The sequence below is a fragment of the Nicotiana tabacum genome, chromosome 19 (genome assembly GCF_000715075.1).
Source record: "Nicotiana tabacum cultivar K326 chromosome 19, ASM71507v2, whole genome shotgun sequence".
Classification (NCBI taxonomy): Eukaryota; Viridiplantae; Streptophyta; class Magnoliopsida; order Solanales; family Solanaceae; genus Nicotiana; species Nicotiana tabacum.
Window position 1 is genome coordinate 106,927,954 of NC_134098.1, and position 21,448 is coordinate 106,949,401.

Genomic DNA, 21,448 nt, shown 5'->3' on the forward strand with positions numbered 1-21,448 from the left:
GTGGTCATCGATCTCTAAGCGTGAGTTTAGTATGAAGCAAAATGTCATTTTATCACTGTTTTTTTATGTAATTATTTTACGTTGTTTGGTTGTCTTTTATTGGTAAAAGTACTTTACACCAATAAGGATTTTTTTGTTTGTTTTAATGAAGGTAACTTATTTCCTTTATAATTATCTTAAGTTTTTGTTCATTTTATATTAACAGTTTCTAAGGAATATATTAGCAGTAAGGTCAACCTTGATACTCGAGATTACAACCTAAATACCCTACTAATTTATTTTCCAGCGAAAGTTAAAATAATCATAAATTGTCTCTATTTTTTAAGTGGATCGTTTTGATTATTTCTCTTCCCTTTTCTGCTTTTTTTTTTGTTTTTCGTTTCCCGTTTCCCTTATTATAGTTTTAGTAAACTATGACGTACTAAGAGAGGAATCTTTTGTCTAATACGAAGTGAACCGGGGTCCCGGGTTGGGGTGTGGGTGGGGGTGGGGGGAAATAAACTGCCATTAATTTCACCTCTCAATCAATGGATGTTAAAAAGTCATGCAAATTACAATGTCACTGATAACTATACCATTTCTACTTTCATTTCCTTCAATTTCTTGGGTCCACCTCTACCAAACAAGAAAGATAAAAATAAATTACAAAGACAAAAATGTCACATATATAAATTTTTTTTGGGAAGACTTTATCTCCAAGTTGAGTGGTCATGTAATGTTGATGGGTATTCAATAAGGACCACGTTCACTATTCATTTTTTTTTTTTTTGGTCAGGATTCATCGAAAACTCCTTCACCTTGCTTGTGAAACAAAGCAATAATTCGTGCCAAATTTTTAGTTGGTTTGAGTTCATTGGACCTGATACACGAGAAACGCCAATAGAAACGCCACTTTGTTTTTAACTTTTAACTTTTGGCCTCATATTTGAGAAATACAAAATTGCTCCATTATTATTTGTTTGGGTGAAAATTAGTAGCGGATGTGCTTATGCTATATTTTTTAGCTCGAACTTTGTGTTTACTCTTATATATGTTAAGGAAATTAAAGAAAATGTACATTTATTTGAAACCAGATGAGTTTAGCTTTCAGTTTAATCTTTTATGGTTTGTCATACATTTACTTGTCACACATCTCATATCAATAGAACCTAACTGTCCTCTCAAATATTGAAAGGAAAAGGGTTAATTTAATGGGTTAAGTAATTACTATATAAATGCCCTTATAGATATAAAGCATTATATATCTGATCTGATCTTTTTATCTTATGTTATAACTTTTCAAGATGGACGTACAATCTTTCACTAAACGTACAAAATTAACTATAATAAAGTTGTAAACAGGGTTACCTACGTTGTCTTTGAAGTTTAAAATCTTGCCAAGTGCGTCGTTGGTTGTTGTAAAAAAAATTAAGGAAGTTGAAACATGAGTAGACTTCAATTAAGAAAAAGTGCAAAAGCAGCCAAATTTTTACCATGCCTAGGAATTCGTCCAATCAAATTTCCCGAACTTTGATCACTACGACCAAAAATATATTGCTAAGTTCTCGTGTTACACTCCGATTGGAAAATTCTCGTCCTCTGAATATGGCTTATCTCATAGAGTTTACTTTTCCTTTCACTAAATCACTAGGAATCATTTTTTTATTGGATGCATAATAGGGACATAGTTTGGCCAACCCAAACCTTATCCTATAGACCGTCCAAATCTCGTTTCATTGAAATAAAAATTAAATGTTAAAGAACTATATAAAATAAAATAAAAATCATAGTAATATTAAAGATTATTAAAAATATTTAAACATTTTGATTAAAAGACTAATTGAAAAAGAATAAAGAAATGTTCCTTATCTGTGCTTCACTTCATCCCGTTAGTAGTGATGTTGCATCAAAAATGGAAAGTTACCTGAATATCTCTCAACTAAAGGTAACAGAAATGATGTGTTCCTCTTTGATGGACAGCAAACCTAAAGCCACTCAAAACGTTTTTGAGCACTAGGAATGGTCTTCATTTGTTAAGGTTTTCTTCGTTGCATTATTGGACAAATATTACACAAACAAAAAGAACAACCAATAATGTCACATTAAAGTTTAGTTAATGGAGAAATCAGAGAGAAGTTATATCAACTCACTATATATATATATATTAACATTTTTTTATACCATCAGTGAATAACAACTTAATCAACAGTGTAATATATAAAAAAAAACTTAAGTTTTTATAGAATTAATGCTATACTGAATGTAACTTTTACATGTTTAAGGGATACTTTTATGTATTGGCATGGGCTACCTTAAAAGCTCTTTTCCCTGTATCTATACAGCTTGGTGCTTCAGTGTGGCGAATTAACTGCTTTCATTTCCTGCCACTGAGGCAATTAGAAGTATCAAATTTAACTCTCGTCCAAACTTGCACAAATTCGATAAGAAATATATTCATTGCCAGTTCAAATTAACTTGTTCAAAAGTTAGAACCAATTGACCCGATTAGGACAAGAAATAAAGAGCAAAATATACTATTATCTTTTCTGGTTCTCCATACTTGGTAGCACAGGATTATTATTATTTTTTAATTGTTATTTATTTCCCTGGTCGTATTTGATGAGCCTACGTGAAGTCTCAAATAAGGGAATGTGTTCCTAAAACTTACTTATTTTTAGTTGTTCATGACTTGCGACACTAGTTCTTGGGTAGTTATTGAAATTCTGCATTTTAGTTTCTTATTCATATGATTATCTTTTGCAGGTTACACTTGTATTAGTTAATTTGCCTAGCGGGCTGGGCTTGATACCATCACAATGTGGTGGGGTTTAGGTCGTGCCAAAATGGTATAGGAGTACTAGATTTATAAGTCTTACGAATTACGAGCAGTATTGTAGTAGAGTATTGTTTATGAATATGTAGCGCTCGAGTTTCAAACGTCTTTTTTATTTCGAAGCCTGTCTAATAATTCGGTTGTTGCAAAAAATGATCGATTCAAGGTAATTTTAAGCTTGCTTCAAATCTTGATGAGTTGGGCCATTACCGATTGTCTATCTCAAACTGGTCCAACTTGTTTTGACCGGAATACATTTTAGGTTGTTATGACTAATTCATTGAAACTTAACTTATTTCAACCCCTCTAAATTTGACTCGACTTGCCCATTGAACATCTAGACTCTAGAGGCAGGGAGGACGGAGGATGTAATGTAAATAATAAAGATTAAAACATTTGAGCAGCTTAATATATTAGTTGGGTAAAAATATGGCCATTAGCTAAAAGGCGCTACATCAATTTTTATATAATATAAAGTAGGAATAATTGTTTTCATAAGTTTGAGTTGTCCTAAGAGGAAAAAGAATTATTTTAATAAAATTAGTCAAATTTTCTAGCTCAAAGAGAAGAAGTACAGTTTTCTATTAGGATATAGACGATATTTTTCTTTTCTTACTCATATTTGGACAATCTTAATTGCATCGACAAGAAATTTTAACAATTTTCTCGATTTCAGCCAAATATTGAGCATATTATTCTGAACTCTGAAGGGTAAAGGGTTCCTGTTCATCTTAATCGATATTGATTATCCTATTGCAATTGAATTTATTAATTTTAGACTGAAAATTGATTTGAAAGATAATGGGTATCAGTCCCTTCGGGGACATCCGATAGAAAAAAAAGAATTATGAGAATTAGAAGTTCTTAAACTGAAACCCATGTTGTAAATTTGGGCTAAAAACCAGAAGTATTTTGACGGCCCAACAAGTGTACAACTTTTTCCAAGGATTATTTGGACCGCATCACCCCTTCTGAGGTCACCTTTTAAATTATACTGTTCCGTTAGTTCCATCCGATAAATTTTGCATTGCAATCAGATTTAATCATATTGATAGTCATGTTAATGAATTAAATTCAAATTAAAATAGCCAATATATCATGTAGGTTAAATTCCACAATCATAACAAGTTAGGCGGCTTTTCTAGTTTACACGGCTCAATAATTATTTTAGTGAATTTGTCTAATATCACATACTTAGCTTCACACGCATCTAGAAATATTTTATCTATTTTATTTCTCTAGTTGTGACTTGTGAGGCGTGTTCGCTATATGATTGTTGTTGATAAAAACTTTACCTAGTACTACTATTTATTGCTTGTATGAACACTGCTAATCATTTATTTGTCCAAACCAGCTAAGGTACAATAAGTCCCAATCTAGTTACAAACGATTTTTTTTTTCTTACTTTTACACTGCAAACCGGCTATAGAGTTTTGCAAGTATATCTAGTTCAAAGTCTGGTAAAGGAAGATATTTCAATCGATTAATGGTTAGAGTAAAATTGTTAAATGATGATCTTCTTGATAGCTATAAAAGTATTCATAAAACCGTGTTGATAACTTACGGGCAACATGAGTGTTGCATATTTTCTAACCTGCTTCACCAAATTGTATGATCTTCATGTCTTGCACGATTAATGCTCGATCCGAGTTTTGCGAGAGGTTTTCGACTTTTGTATATATTGTTTGAAATAATGGCATTCTCTTTGAATACTAAAGAAGCGATCCAAGGGAAAAGGAGAATAAATATAAATATGGAAAACATTTCTCTTACCCTACATATATATAATATACTGTCTATGCTTTTCACGTAATAACTGCAACATCTTTTAACCTAGTTCCATTACTATTCTAGGCCCTTTTCTTTTCCTCTCAATTCCCACCCAATGCTCTCTGGCGCCGCTCATAATTGACTGTCAAAAACAGTTGTTTTAAAATAAAGAGGCAAAAGAAATGAAAATAGGAAAGAAAAAAAAAGTCATTAATGAAGTAAGGGCGGCACAGTAAATTCTGAAGCTACTCAACCTTTGATGAACGTTCACAATAAATGAGGATGGCCGGATTGCCATAGCCCATAGACACTAAAACTATAATCGGTACTCCCTCCGGTCACTTTAATTGATGTTTTTGTTTTTTTTGGTCCATAATATTTAATTTTTTCAGATATTAAAAAAGAATTAACATTTTTTTTTCAAAGTTGACATTAGAGTAAAAATTTTAAAAGTATTTGTTGTATTCCCAAAGAACATACTAATGTTAATATGGTTAATTTTATTATTAATTAATGTTAAAAGATAAAAAATTTAATATATGTGAACACATTAATTAAAATGAAGTGATAAACTTCTACATTTTGCTTCTTCCATTCTGTTTCTTATATGAACTTTCTTTCCGTACATTATTATTAGAACGTTATTTATTTGAGCATTGAATAGCTCGAGTTTGTCAGAATATTTAGTGTCGCAGGTACTTCCATTACATTGTGCGTTATAAACCAAAGGTTGTGGTGTTCTTGAGTTAATTTTCTCTCGCAGTCTCGTTCTACCCCAGGTGAAATAATACGTACCATTTCCTTTCAGTTTTTTCCTTAATTTCAGTTTCTTTTGTTAGAAATTCAGAAGATACTTCTACTGTGGCCCATATATTAGGTAATAAATTATTTACCTTGTCTTCCAAGTAAATAATATATATTCAGTAGTTATGCTTATATGGTAGTTTCTTTAATGGAAAGAAACATTTTTATTAGGAGTCCCTAGGGCAACCGTAATTTATGAAGAAATCCTTAGGGCTAAGGTATTTGCCTAAGAGTCCCTAGTCTACCTATAAATACGTACCCCATCAGTCTGGCTACGATAGGCACATGCCCAGAAGACTCTTAGGTTTTCTATCAAAGGTTTCAAAGGCAATTTCCTTTAACACTTAAACAACTATATGGCTGAAGGTACGATCTTAATTATTAATATTCCGATGCATAGGCTTTGTGCATATGCTTAATTAACTCAAAGTAGAACCATCGTATTGTTCTTGACCTCTGTTCTTATCGTCAAATTCACGAGTACTGCATTATAAATGTGCCTTGGATCACTGAACGGTAACGTATTTCCTTTAAGCATGGGCCCATATACTTGGATTAATATTACTGTGACTCAATTTGATTGGAATATTTTATAAGTTTTGAATTCTTGATGAAGTGGTCTGCAATTTCTAATGACTATTCTAATATATTCTTTAAGCCATGGAGCAAATGGTCTGCCTTGTATCTATTCATTATGTGTGTCGGTGTTTCGTAATGAATTTGGAAGGTTTCGTATATTATTTTGAATCCTAAAAGTTAAACTTTCTTATAAAATAAAGGTCGTAAAGTAAATAAATCGAAGACAAGTATAGAGGGAGAATGATATTTTTATTCAACTTCAAACTCATGTACATAATTAACTGAAAATTCCTTTATTTATATAAGAAAGGAAGCAACTACGAGGCTTTTCAGGAAGCAGTTGCGAGGCTTTTCTTGAGTTGTTTGTAAGCTATCTGCATGAGCTGCTTGCAACCTGCCTGTTTAATAAGAAGTTGCTGCAAATCATTTCATTGAGTTGCTTGCAACCTGTCTGCATCAATTGCTTGTAGATAAACTTCAATAGAGTATCAAACGGATAATCTTCTTCAGGAAGATTATCTATAGCGGAGTAATAAATGTGACATCTACATTATAATTATTTTCATAACACTCCCCCTTGGATGTTCATTAAAAGATATTGTGCATCGTTAAAACCTTACTAGAAAAAGCCTAGTGAGAAAAATCTCAGTGAAGGAAAAAGAGTACACATATTTAGTAATACGCAATTCTAGCTGCCTCATTAAAAACCTTATAAGAAAAACCCCATGGAAAAAACTTTAGTAAGGAAAAAAAGAGTACAACACGTATTTCACTCCCCCTGATGAAAACCTTGTTCCAAATATTTGAGTCTCCGCATACCTATCTTGTATACCATCTTCTCAAAAATTGAAGTTGGCAAAGATTTAGTGGACAAATCTGCTGGATTGTCACTTGAACAGATTTGTTGTGCATCGATGTCACCATTTTTCTAAAGATCATGTGTGTAGAATAATTTTAGTGAAATATGTTTCGTTCTATCTCCTTTTATAAATCCTCCCTTTAATTGGGCTATGCATGCAGCATTGTCTTCGTATAATATTGTGGGTTTTTTATCACATTCCAACCCACATTTTTCTCGAATAAAATGAATCACTAATCTCAACCATATACATTCCCTACTTGCTTCATGAATAACTATTATTTCAGCATGATTTGAAGAAGTACCAACGATAGATTGCTTTGTGAAGCGCCATGATATGATAATACATCCACTTGTAAACACATACCCGATTTGAGATCGAACTTTATGGGGATTAGATAAATAACCTGCATCTGCATAACCAATATAATATGCACCACCTTTGTTAGCATTAACAAGATACACAAATGCATCAATTGCACTGAGATAGAGTATTTCAGGACCAAGGAGTTCATCATCCTCTTCTGGAGGTCAGAAAGGATCCTTATTCAATTCATGTGATCGAACACCCATTTGGTGTACTTAATGGGTGTGCTTTGTCCATGAAAAATTGTTTTAAGATATTTTCTGTATAGACAGATTGATGGATAAATATCTCGCCTGCTAAATATTTAATTTGCAGACTAAGACAAAATTTTTTCCTTTGGAGCTCTTCTGGAGTTCCTATGAGATTTATGTCATTAACATAAACAATAAGTATAACAAACTATGATGTTGTTTTCTTTGTAAAAATGCATGGACAAATGCCATCATTTACATAACCTTCATTCATCTATTCAGTGAGGCGATTATATCACATGCGCCCAGATTGATTTAAACCGTACAAAGATCTTTGTAATCTGATTGAATACATTTCACGATGCTTTGAACTATATGCTTCAGGCATTTTAAATCTTTCAGGGATCTTCATATAGACTTAATCAAATGAGTCATATAGGTTATGACTGGCATTTAGATAGCATGACATCTTCAGGTGTCTAGACTACAGGTCCGATCCTCACAATCTTTTACAATATTGTGAACTATATTGTATCAAATATATCGTCAACGATCGTTTTGTATCGGTTCCTAAGCGACATAATTTGTTGAGATCTCATCACTTTTCTTATTTTCAGGTACCTGAACTTTTTCTGTAGTTTCATGAAATGTTATGTCGTGGGCTCTTCTAGAGCTCATTTCCTCCTCATTATGATCATTTGCTCCTATCATTTTTCTAGGATTGTTACCTTTGGAACTGATCGGTTTACTACGCTTCACGCGTGCAGTAAACTTTATCCTTCAAGGACTTTAATTTTAATATGAGCATTTGTAGCTGAAATATGATATTTAATTTTGGATCAGCAAATGCTTATGGCATTTTACTTGAATTTTCTTCTAAGCGAGGATCATATTAATGATAATTTGATTCATATAGCATATTTTTCATATGTATATTTCATCCCCCAAATATTAAAAAAACTAACACATATCCCCAATCTTCTTTGGGAAGCCTATTTTTATGCATTGTGGCAGAAAAATTAATCATATACCACACATCAAAAATTATTAGATACTAAAAATATTTGGTTTCTGATCCTAAACCAATTGTGAGGGGAGAACTTATCATATTTTGTTGGTCTGATGCATATAAGTGTTGATGTATGCAATTTAGAAAATCTTAGACCAACACATGAGGCTTTGTTCTCATAAGCAATAGTTTAGCCATTAATAGGAGGTATTCAATACTAAACTAGCTTGGATATAAATCAGCATTATCAAGATGAACTATCTTGATTTCATAATCTGAAAATTATGTTCTTAATTGAGAAAAGCAATTTCAAATGCCAAACTGCAGGTTGACAATAAAAACACATGCAACTATCTTATATATACATCTATAAGTAGTTCACATGATAGGTGAATTAGCTCATATTCACCTTTTGTATATTCCAGAATTTAGGGATTTTAGTCCCAATTTTAGCTGGCATAATCAAGTTATTATGAGAACAAGCAACACAAGAGAATTCTTGAAGAATCTTCTAGTTCTTCAGTATATGCTTATCTGAATTCTCAAATAGCTCATTTAAAAATGGCAAATGAAAACTTCAAGTTTATCATGGCATGTGCTATCTCTAAGTAAACTTCTGGTTTACTATGGCATAAACTTTTGCATCAGTAAACTTCTGATTTACTGTGGCTACTTTTGTATCAGTAAATTTCTGATTTACAGTAGCTACTTTTGCCTCAGTAAAACTTTTAGTTTACTGTGACTGCTTTTGCATTAGTAAGTTTTTGATATACTATGATACATGATATAGTACAAATTAAAGATTAAGGCGGGTCATTTCTCATATACATATTATTTTACTCCCTATAATTGTGGAAACATGAAGATTTTCAATCTTCTAGTCATTTGTAGTCTCAATATGATAGCCATTTATTAGTAAACTGCAGGTTTACTACAACATATATTTTAACCATAACCATATAATATGAATGACATAATTATATATAAGCTCTCCGAGAGTCTTCATTTATCATCCACAATCTAATATTTATCCGACACTACTAGTGTCATGTGTCTTCTAGACAAACAGTTAGATCTTCAGGAGCTTTTGATAAATTTTGTACTACCAAATATTGTTCAGACACTTCTGGTGTCATGAGAGAAAATCATAATCAAATGAACAATATAAAAATAATTCTAAATTTATAAATGACGAAAATTAAGAATTTTAATATTTTTTACCACTACATAATATTTTCCTGCTTCAGGAGGAAATTATAATTATTTACTACTTCAGGAGAAATTTGAAATATTGAGAATATATTCTCTCAATCATATTACCTCTTCTGGAGGTGAATCGTAATATATTTACATCAAGAGCGTATTCATATTTAATATTGTCACATTCACTTCAGGAAATGGATTAATATTATCAAAAGTTCTCTTCCTTCAGGAGATAGAACATAATTATCTGAACGTGCATAATCACATCAAATTGTGATGCTTCGAACCTCTTTTAAGATATTTCTACTTTAGAAACAAATCGAGGTATGAATATAATATAGAGAATTTTCTCGAACTTATCTTCATTGTAACCATAGCAAGCTTAAATTATCACTTCTGATGGTCATAGGCATATAACACTTCTGGTGGTTAACAAAATTTAGTTACAATGAGATTTATGAAACATAACTGCTTCTGGTGGCCATACTCTGCTGGAGTTCAAGTGAACCATGAAGTTAAGTCATAACGAGACTTAGAAAATATTACCACTGTTGGTAATTATATATTTCTCATAAATTCTGTGGAGTTTAGATGGATCTGACATTTTTATTCACTTTGTAATCTTTTATGGAGATGACAACATGATGAAAACAAGTATATAAAAGAAATAGTTGTTATATACTAATATGTATACAAAGCACGTAACATAGCAAGTTGATTCAATATCTATTGTCTTCTTAGCCTTCAAATTTGTATTTCAAATCACAATATACCTGCAAGTCCTGCATTACTAGTTGCTTAGAATTAGCACGTGATGGACATAGATAATAAGCATAATTTTTCAAGCTCACGAAGAAAATCAAATTAAAATTATAAATTACTAAGTCTTATCTTTGAGAAATGACACCAGAAGAATTTCATCTCTTCATAGAGTTGGAAATTAACAAAACCAACGTGTTGTTCACCACTCCAAGGATGTAATTTTTCTCAAAATGCTCTGAATGAACTCGGTTTGTCCACGCACAAGGACAGTATGTTACCTCACAGTCTGGTAGTGATGATGAAATTAGAGATTCGTACTGATAATGTGTTATAAAATAAAGGCTGTAAAGTAAATAAATCGAAGACAAGTATAGAGGAAAATTGATATTTTTATTCAACTTCAAACTCATATACACAATGAACTGAAGACTCCTTTATTTATAGAAGAAAGGAAGCAGCTGCGAGACTTTTCAGGAAGCAGCTGCGATGCTTTTCTTGAACTGCTTGTAAGCTGTCTGCATGAGCTGTTTGCAATCTGCATGTTTAATAAGAAGTTGTTGCAAATTATTTCATTGAGTTGTTTGCAACCTGTCTGCATCAGTTGCTTGTAGATAAACTTCAATAGAGTACCAAACGGATAATCTTCTTCAGAAAAATTATCTATAGCGGAGTAATAAATGGACATCCACATTATAATTATTTTCATAACAAACTTTATTTTTTGGAACTAGAATTCAGTTGCTGCCTTTTAAAACAAAGATTTTTGAAGTGTTCTTGAAGCACTAGTCAATTTAAAGTATTAGATTAGGCCAAATACATATATAGCCCCTTAAAGTTTGCTTCATTTTTCAATACTTTAACTAGGCCTAATAGCTATTGAACACTCTAACCACAATAAAAGTGTACCTATTGAACACATCATTTACAACATGAGAAAAAAAAAATGCTTGTGATTCACACACTTGTGACATGAAAAATAAGTCAGTAAAAAAATGACATATGGTTCTTAATTTAAAAAAAGGCATTTGAGCATGAAAAAAAAAATAACAACAACAATCTAATATAATTTCACTAATAGGGTCTGAGAAGGATAGTGTGTACGCAGACCTTACCTCTACCTGGGATAGAGAGGCTATTTCCGATAGACCCTCAGCTCCCTCACTCCAAAAACTTCCACCTTTCTCTTGGGGTGACTCGAACTCACAACCTCTTGGTTGGAAGTGGATGATACTCACCACTAAAGCAACCCACTCTTGTCCATCGAAATAAAAAAAAAAAAAAGCTAAAATAATTCCAATTCCCCTACTAAGTTTGTTTATCGCTTTTTTTTGGGGGCAATAATTGGTGGAGTCTATGTCGGAGGCCCGGTGGAGGAGGTCAGTGGAGGCAGTAGCGACGGTAATTATGAAGCTGTAGTGAACCCTAATCTCTTTTTCCCTCAATCCTTGATTCCCTTCCTTGCTTTTCTCTTTTTTCCTTTTCTCCCACTTAACAACTAACACAGTTTAAAAATTTGCGGAGCTCCGTGAGTGATTCCAAGGGAGAATTCAACTGGTAGTGGTGTTCCTTCTGGCATAACAGAGTGCACTCTGAAATTACACTGTCGTTATCGTTGCCTTTACTTCCTGTGTTGTGCGGCGCACTTGATGAGGACCTTCAGTTGTTCGACCAGCGGAGCAATCAAGATCGTTGAATCAGAGTAACGTACTTGTCCGCGCTAGCAAAATTGCTGATCTGCTTTATTGAATTGATTGAATGACACGCTAGACATGTTGTAGACCATGGATCTAAAGTCTTAATTTTCATAGAACAATCGTGCTAATGATTGCAATATGCCCATGATTAATTGTTGTTTTGAGCCCATGGTATTTAAATACCTCAACAAATGTAAAGGTAATTTCACTTTTAAGTGTAATTGAAGATTAAAAAAGAGAAATTATATGAGTTTATCTTCATCGTCACATGGAACCAAGGTGGTGGTGGTGCCGCGTTGGAGGTAACGAAGGTAGTGGTGTCAAGATAGAGGTGGTGGCAGCAAGAGAGAAGAAAAATTAAATAAAAAGAAATTAGTTGCTTTATTTTTTCTTTCACGCTCTAAAAAGAATGTGTGATGCACACACTATGCCATGTCAGCAATATGTGTTCAATTGATACACTTTTATTGTAGTTGCAGTGTTCCATAGGCATTGTTCTGTCTAAATGAAATTTACTTTAAGGGGTCATATGTATTTGGCCATTAGATTATTAATCTGGAGGAATTGCCTAGTGAGATTTTGACATGATAAGAAACAAACACTTTAGTTTTCAATTCTGTAATATAACATATTGTGTTCGTTGAAATCTTTGGAAGTTCTTATAATATTTAGATTAATAATAAGAATTATTTGAGGATATATATGCATCCTGCCTATACTTTGTATCTCCACTTTGAAACTAATCAATATTCTATTGAAGTTAATTATAAAGGTTTATCAATGTAAGATGTCAATTTTGAAGTTTTCTTTTGTATTATGTATGCAGGAGTAGCCACAACATCTTGAGTGATTGATGTTTAATCACATAAAGATTAATAATATAAAATTATAATGACATCTATTTAGTCCAGTTATCTCATTGAAATGGCAACTATGCCCTACATGGAGGTAATCATTTCGGTGAGATTAATTGGAATGAGATAGTAAACCTTTAAGTTGAAAATTATCTTATGAACACAGGTACAGATTAATTTCTATGTGTTTTGGTTTACTAGTCTAATAAAGTAAAGTAAATTCTATGCATGAGTTTCAACCTCTACCCACAGGAGGGTCTAGAATTTACTTAGAATTGGTATTTTATGCGATTCACCTTTGATGGATTGTATTTCATAGCTTATGTATGTTTATCCTTGCTTTGCAGTCTTTACAGCTTTCATACCGCTGTTTATAATGAGAATGCTCGAATTCCAATGCTTTCTCGTGACAATTATGTTGAATGAAAGGAGAAAGTCCTTCTCACTTTAGGGTGCTCGGATCTGGACATGGCACTCCGTGTAGAAGAACCACTTATTTTTACGAAATCAAGTACGCCAGCGGCTAAGGCTAATTATGAGCGGTGGGAGCGATCTCATCGCTTAAGTTTAATGCTCATCAAAGCCCACATAAGCCAAAATATTAGGGGTTCTATCCCTAATAGCAATAAGGTCAAAGCTTACATGAAAGCAATTGATGAACAATTTATAAGCTCTGACAAGCCATTGGCCAACACCCTTATGAAGAGGCTCTCAAGTATGACTTTTGACAAAAGTCGTATAGCGCGCGAGCACATTATGGAGATGAGAGACATTGCTGCAAAACTCAAGTTCTTTGAGGTGGATATGTCTGAACCATTTCTTGTGCATTTCATTCTCAACTCCCTTCCTGCGAAATATGGTCTGTATAAGATTTCTTACAACACACATAAGGATAAATGGTCAATCAATAAACTTTTGACCATGTGTGTTCAAGAAGAAGAGAAGTTGAAGCATGAGACACCTGAAAGTGTTAATTTGGCGACTCATAATAAGAGAAATGCAAAGAAGAAAAAAAGTGTTCACATAAAGAAGAAAGGCACTTTTGACAAAGATGTTTGTCGTTTCTGTAACAAGAAGAGACACTGGAAGAAAGATTGCCTGAAATACAAGAAATGACTTGAGAAGAAAGGTAATTTTACCTTTGTATGTTATGAATCTAATTTTACTGAAGTTTCTAATAATACATGGTGGATTGATTCTAGTGCTACAATTCACATTACCAAAATCATGCAAGGCTTTCTAACTCAGAGGAAGTCGATAGGAAATGAACAATACGTCTATTCTAGCAATAGGACGCGCTCACGTGTGGAAGGCGTGGGGACTTATAGGCTCGTTTTGAAGGATGGTACGTTTTCACTTAGTTTTAAAAAATACTTTTTATGTTCCAGAATATTCTAGAAATTTAATTTCTCTTTCAAGACTATCAATAAGTGGATATAATTTAAATGAAAATTTATATAAACTTTAGCTATACCCCACATTTGAATGCAATATTTTAACTTTGCAAGACAAAAAGATTCGCATTAAGCGATGGATTATCAATAGGAACTCATCAAGTCTTTGGCACAAGAGATTGGAACACATCTCTATTGTTAGAGTCAAAAGGTTGGTTAACGATGAAGTTCTAAAAGCTTTTGATTTTTCTGAATTTGGGACTTGTGTGGACTGCATAAAAGGTAAGCAGACAAACAAATCAGCTAAATGTGACAAAAGGAGTTCTCAATTGCTTGAGATCATACATACAGACATATGTGGACCTTTTCCTACCCCTTGCTTGAATGGTGAGAGATATATTATCTCATTTATTGATGACTATTCAAGATATATGATCTCTATTTTCTGTTTAACACATCAGAAGCACTTGATACTTTTAAAGTTTACAAAACAGAAGTAGAGAAACAAACTGGTGCTCAGATCAAAATTGTAAGATCTGATAGGATGAAGAATATTATGGTAGGTACACAGATAGGGGACAAGTTAAGGGTATATTTGCTGAGTTCCTTGAAAATGAAGATATAATTGCCCAATATATCATGCCAGGAACACCATAACAAAATGGTATGGCAGAAAGAAAGAACCGGACATTAATGGATATGGTAAGAAGCATGATTATCAGATCAAGTTTACCTTTATCCTTATGGAGTGAAGCCTTAAAAATTGCTGTGTATATTTTAAATAGGGTTCCATCCAAGGCTGTCCCCAAGACATCTTTCGAGCTACGGAAAGGATGAAAACCTAGTTTAAACTATTTACACATTTGGGAATGTCCAACTGAAGTGCGGGTTTATAACCCATAACTAAAGAAGTTGGATGAAAGAATAATAAGCGGTTTATTTTATAGGCTTTGCCGTTAGGTCTAAGAAATTTTGATTTTATTGGCCTTCTCATTCTCCTAAAATTATTGAAGCTAGAAATGCTAAATTTCTTGAGGAATATGAAGAAAGTGGGAGTGGTTTGACTCAAAGGGTCGAATTTAAAAAAATAAGGGAACCACATGTGGTACCTTTATTTATTGGAAATTTGAATGTTGCTCAGAAAAATTCTCATGAATTATCTGAACAACAACAAGTTCAAGAGCCATCACCACTTAAGGAGCCACAAGAAGATCAACCCGCTTTACCTGAACTTATAGGTGTCAAGGGGCCGGGCCGGGCCAGTAGGGGGTAGAGGAAAAGGGAACCGGCCGGTTTCGTTACCGGGCCGGTTTTCGGTTATTTTTTACCGGGTTTACCAGTTCCGGGTTTCTTCGGTGCAAAATTTAACCGGAACGGTTCCGGGTCTAATGGGTCGGGCCGAGTTTTTTTTTTTTTTTTTTTTGTATTTTGTATAACAGTCGTAATTTATATTAAGATAAAGTAAAAATATAAAACACTAAAAACTAACGTATAAAAAGAATGTTTGAATAAATTTCAAAGGCTTTAAAAGCCTTATATTTGAAAAATTCATTACGAATTTAAGATAATACAATGAACATGAAAAAATATAACTTATAGTATAAGTCTTATACTGGAGTGTTGATAACTTGATATGTAAGGATCATACTTCAAAGGCTTTCATAGTTTCATTTTAAATTTTCATTGCATAATAATACTCCAAATTAATCTAACAAACTAAAACATTAAGCTTAAATACGTCTAATAATTTTAAAATAATACAAATTGTCTCAAATCAACTTAAATACGAATTTTTGGAGGACACTCAAGATAACTCTTCATATGCCTCCTTAAATAGCCTGTGCCCTCCCACTTTCGACGAACATTTAAAACTCGACCGCAGTTCTTGCACTTTACTTTGCAAATTTTTTCATTTTCTTCTACCACCTCAAAATGTTCCCAAACACGAGACATGATTTAACTTGAATTGAGAATTTGAGTTTGAGAATTGAGATATGAATGAAGAAATGAAAAAGAAGGAGGGGGGGGGGGGGATCTATTTATAGTTTTTCAAAGGGCTAAATTAGTAAATAATAAAAGTATTATTTTTGGAGAGAAAATGCCCAAAAAGGGGCTATTCTTGCAAATTAGCCGTTGGGCAATAGTCAAAATGGCAGCTGACCGTTGCCAAATGGTCAACTTTATAAAATAAATAAATTGAAATAGTCGTTGAACCGGTCTGGGCCGGTCCGGTTAACCGATTCCCAAATGACTTGACCATAACGGGTCGTACCGGTCCGATTAACCGGTACCAAAAATTTACCTGGCACAGACCGGTTCCCGTCCCAACCCAGCCCGACCCCCTTACTACCGGGTCGGTCCGATTTAAAATCGGTCGGGCCGATCCGGAACCGGGCCAGCCCGACCCGTTTGACACCTTTACATGAACCTACTGAAGAAGTGTCTGAACCAGTGGGAGTAAGAAAATCCTCAAGAGTTCAAAATCTAGCAATTTCTAGTGACTATATTGTATATCTCCAAGAGTCTGATTATGACATTGGACTAAAAGATGATTTATGCTCTTTTTCACAAGCCATGAGTGGAGAAAACTCCACACTTTGGTATGATACAATGAAAGAAGAGTTAGAATCTATGGCTAAAAATAAAATTTGGAATCTCGTCGAATTACCAAAGGGGTCCTCAGCTATAGGTTCCAAATGGGTCTTTAAAACTAAAAGAGACTCATCTGGTAACATCGAACGATATAAAGCCAGACTTATAGCCAAGGGTTTCACTCATAGGGAAGGCATTGATTATCGTAAAACCTTATCTCTAGTATCAAAGAAGGATTCACCGAGAATAATCATGGCATTAATAGCTCATTTTAATTAGAGTTACATCAAATGGATATGAAAATAACTTTCCTGAATGGAGATCTTGAAAAGGAGGTATACATGCGTCAGCCTGAAGGATTTTGTGATAAAGATAAAAGTCACCTTATTTCCAAGTTGAATAAATCCATTTATGGGCTAAAGCAGGCTTCCCGCCAATGGTATATTAAATTTCATAATGTTTTTTCTTCATTTGGATTTACGGAGAACATCATTGACCAGTGTATATATCTTAAGATAAGTGGGAGCAAATATATTTTTCTAGTCCAATATGTGGATGACATTTTGCTTACAAGTAGTGATTTGGGGTTGTTGCACGAGACTAAACAGTTCCTTATCCAGAATTTTGAGATGAAGGATATAGGTGAAGCCTTTTATGTCATTGGCATAGAGATTCACAGAGATAGATCCCAAAGATTACTTGGACTGTCTCCAAGGGCCAACATTGAAAGAATTCTGAAAAGATCCGGGATGAAGAGCTATTCACCTATAGTAGCACCCATAATTAAAGGTGACAAATTCTCATCGAATCAATGTTAAGGCATTCCCTATGCTTCGCTTGTTGGAAGCCTTATGTATGCACATGTCTGCATTATACATGATATTGCTTTTGTGGTAGGAATGCTTGGTAGATATCAAAGTAACCCTCGTCTTGACTATTGAAAAGCTAGTAAAAGAGTTTTGAGATATTTGCAAGGAACCAAGGATTTTAAGCTCACATACAAATACTCTAACTCATTGGAAGTTATTGGATATTCAGACTTTGATTTGGGTGGATGCAAAGACTCTGGTAAATTCACTTCAAGATATATTTTTCTTCTTGCTAGAGGTGTTGTATCTTGGAGAAGTGTCAAGTAGACAATTGTTGCAACATCCACTATGGAAGCTGAATTTAAAGCATGCTATGAAGCTACATCACAAGCGTTATGGTTGAAGAACTTTATTTCCGGCCGTAGGATTGTCGATTCCATTTTAAGGTCATTGAGAATCTTCCGTGACAATTCAACTGCAGTGTTCTTTTCAAAGAACAATAACAGTGGCAGCCGAAGCAAGTACATCGACATAAAGTACTTGATGGTTAGAGATTATGTGAAGAATCATGATGTAAGTTTTGACATGTTAGTACTACTTTGATTATTGTTGATCCTATGACTAAAGGTTTGCCGACTAATATTTTCAAGGATCATGTAACCCATACGGGGCTTAGTAGCTCAATTTAGTATTGCTTTGCTCTAACAGTTTGTCTAGACATTATGTTTATTTGTATACATGACAGTGCACACTTGATTTTTCATGTACTATTTTATGATCATTGGATCAATAAATTAAGTTGGACTCTGAATGACTTATATTAAGTTTACTCATAAGTTACACTTTGTTAGAACATATTATACATTGTGATGTATGGAAAAAATTGTTTATTTAAGAGTATGACCGCTATAATTCATGTAATGATATATTCTAGTTAAGGTGATTGTTGCATAACTTTTAGTTGAGTGATAAATTCTAAGGCCATATTGTTATGTTTATCTCTCATAAAGGGTTATCTGATTTTAATATGTGGGCCAAGTGAGAGAATGTTAGAAACTCACCGTCTCTTCTAGAGACTTCTAGTGTGGCCTATATATTAGGTAATAAATAATATATTAGATAATATTCTGTAGTTATGCATATATGGTAGTTTCTTTGATGGAAAGAAACGTTTTTATTAGGAGTCCCTAGGGCAACCATAATTTATTGAGAAGTCCCTAGGACTAAAGTATTTGTCTAAGAGTCCTTACCCTACCTATTAATACGCCTGTGACTCCATCAGTTTGGCATCCTACGATAGACACACGCTAGAAGACTCTTTAGGTTTTCTGTCAAAGGTTCTAAAGGCAATTCCCTATATCACTTGAACAACCATAGCTGAAGGTACGTTCTTATTAATATTCCGCTACGTAGGCTATATGTGTATGTGCTTAAATTCTACATCTTTTTCTTACCCTTTGCCATCCAAACAAAGCACAAATTAAATTACATTGATAAAACAACCACATTTTCTATATTAGCTGATTCAGCATGGTGAACAGTGACGTACTGAGACATCTTTATTAGGGATGTTATTCAATACCCCTTCATAGAAAAAGTTCACAAATATATATTTATACAACATTTGTGTACGCTACTACCAACAAATAAATAATACGTCTTGGAGGTGATAGCTGAAACATTTCAGCGATAAGTGAACATGATCTTCAATCCACTGAAATGCAGAGAGGATTCATTGAACTAAGAGTTTCGTTTTTACAAAGATCCAATGGGGCTGACACGTTTTCATGGTAGAGTCATTGCATGGTTTCTGAGAGAGACAAAGTAAGTGGTTTTGCTTCTTTTTGTTTGTTTTTTGGGCATTTGGCTCGCTGCTGGAAAAAATATATAGATGTGTGTGAAACTGTGGAAAGATGGGCAACTGTACTTCTCTAGCCGGGTGGCGAAAGACACCGGTGTTCCACTGCATGCAACCGCACATTTGGCACTCACATTAACTAAACTTTATTGACTGAACTGGAATTAGTATGTCATTTTCTCAATAAATATCTCTCCGATGTCAGATTTTGTTGCATACTGACTAAAATACGCCTTTCTATTTTTTATTTTTATTTTCCCGGATCTATAGTATATTGCCCACGTACTTCTAAACGTGATTTAATTTGAAAAGGAAAAGATCATAGTATGAGATTGTGTAGTTCCCGTACATATCGATGTGTCTAATTTGTCATTGTAAAGAAGCTTTTGCATGGCAAGGTTCAATCTCACGAGCAAGTGCGAGTGCTGAAAACCTTCATTCTCTTTGTCATCAAAAGGAGCTTTTGCATGGTTAAAGGTTCAATCTCACGAGCTCAATGAGCAAGAAACGATATAAAGCTTTCTGTACAATGGTTTAGCTTTATGAAAAAATTGTAAAGGACAAGTGAAAAATTGAAATTATGCAAACATTATTTCTTGGTCTCCCATCTTTGTTAGTGAGAAAGTCTGATTGCTATATCGACAAGTTCGAGGGGCGGAGGCAGAAGTTAAGCTACGGGTTCGCTAAAATTCAATAGCTTTTGTTCCGCAGTGTATTTTATATTAAAAATATTATTAAATATATACAAATATTAAATTTAGAACTTAGTCATTTTCACTTAAAGTCATTGTTCCAATATTTAAAAATCATAAGGTTGAAATTCTGGCTCCGCCTCTGTCGACAACTACCTTCCAATATGATAATTTTATGCTTATCGGCGACTAATTCAACTGACACGCTCTTTTTAAAATTAAACTTTACGGATTCAGATATTGCATCCATATTACGTACTACGTATCCCTCCATTCATTTTTACTTGTCCGGTATTTTAAAAATAGATTTTCACTTTTACTTGTCACTTTTAGCATATCAAGAAGACAATTTTTTTTTTGTTATACCCACAGTATTAATTACTCATTTCAAATCATTTTTTCAAATCCTTTAAAAATACGCATCAACTAATATGAGTATCATGGTAAATTATACAGTTCATTTATTATTTCTTAAGGGGTGTGCAAAGTCAATAGTGGACAAGTAAAAGTGAACGGGGGAGTACAAGTTTTCTCATATAAAAATTGTTAGAACATGCGCAGCGGAATCAATCATGCAATCCAGGCATCACATACATGTAAACTAGACAATGATATCATTACGAGATTAGAAGCACTAACCTCTTGAAATCGTTGCACAGGTCCTCCACAGAGCAAGAATCCAGGGTCGCAGTCTTCTACTATGGTCTTAGTAAAACCTTGGACGAAATTGCTTTGAGTGGGCAAGAACAATACAACTCTAAAAAGTGAATTATTGGGTGAAAAATGTCTTCCTTATGCACACTCGTTTTTCAGCCCTAGAGGGCTCCAAAAACGTGTAGGATTCTACTTGTGCAAGTAGAATTCTACTCTAACTCAACATGATTACTTTTCTCCCAAGTCACTTTTTACCCAAGTCAGTCGAGGTTTTTACTAGGTATAGCAGGGGCCACAGAAATAGTAAGAGGCTACCAATTATAGTATTAATTCGAAAATTTAGATAAATTAATTTCTACTATAATTAATTGCAGTTTATTCCACTAAAAAACTACAATTGAACTCCTCAATCTGAATTTCGAAAATTTACCAACACTTATTTTAACTCCACATGTTAAGATCACAAATATCAATTAATTAAATTAAATCACTGACAATTTAATTTAATCAACTAATTAAATTCTCTATAATTTCGTTTAAACTAT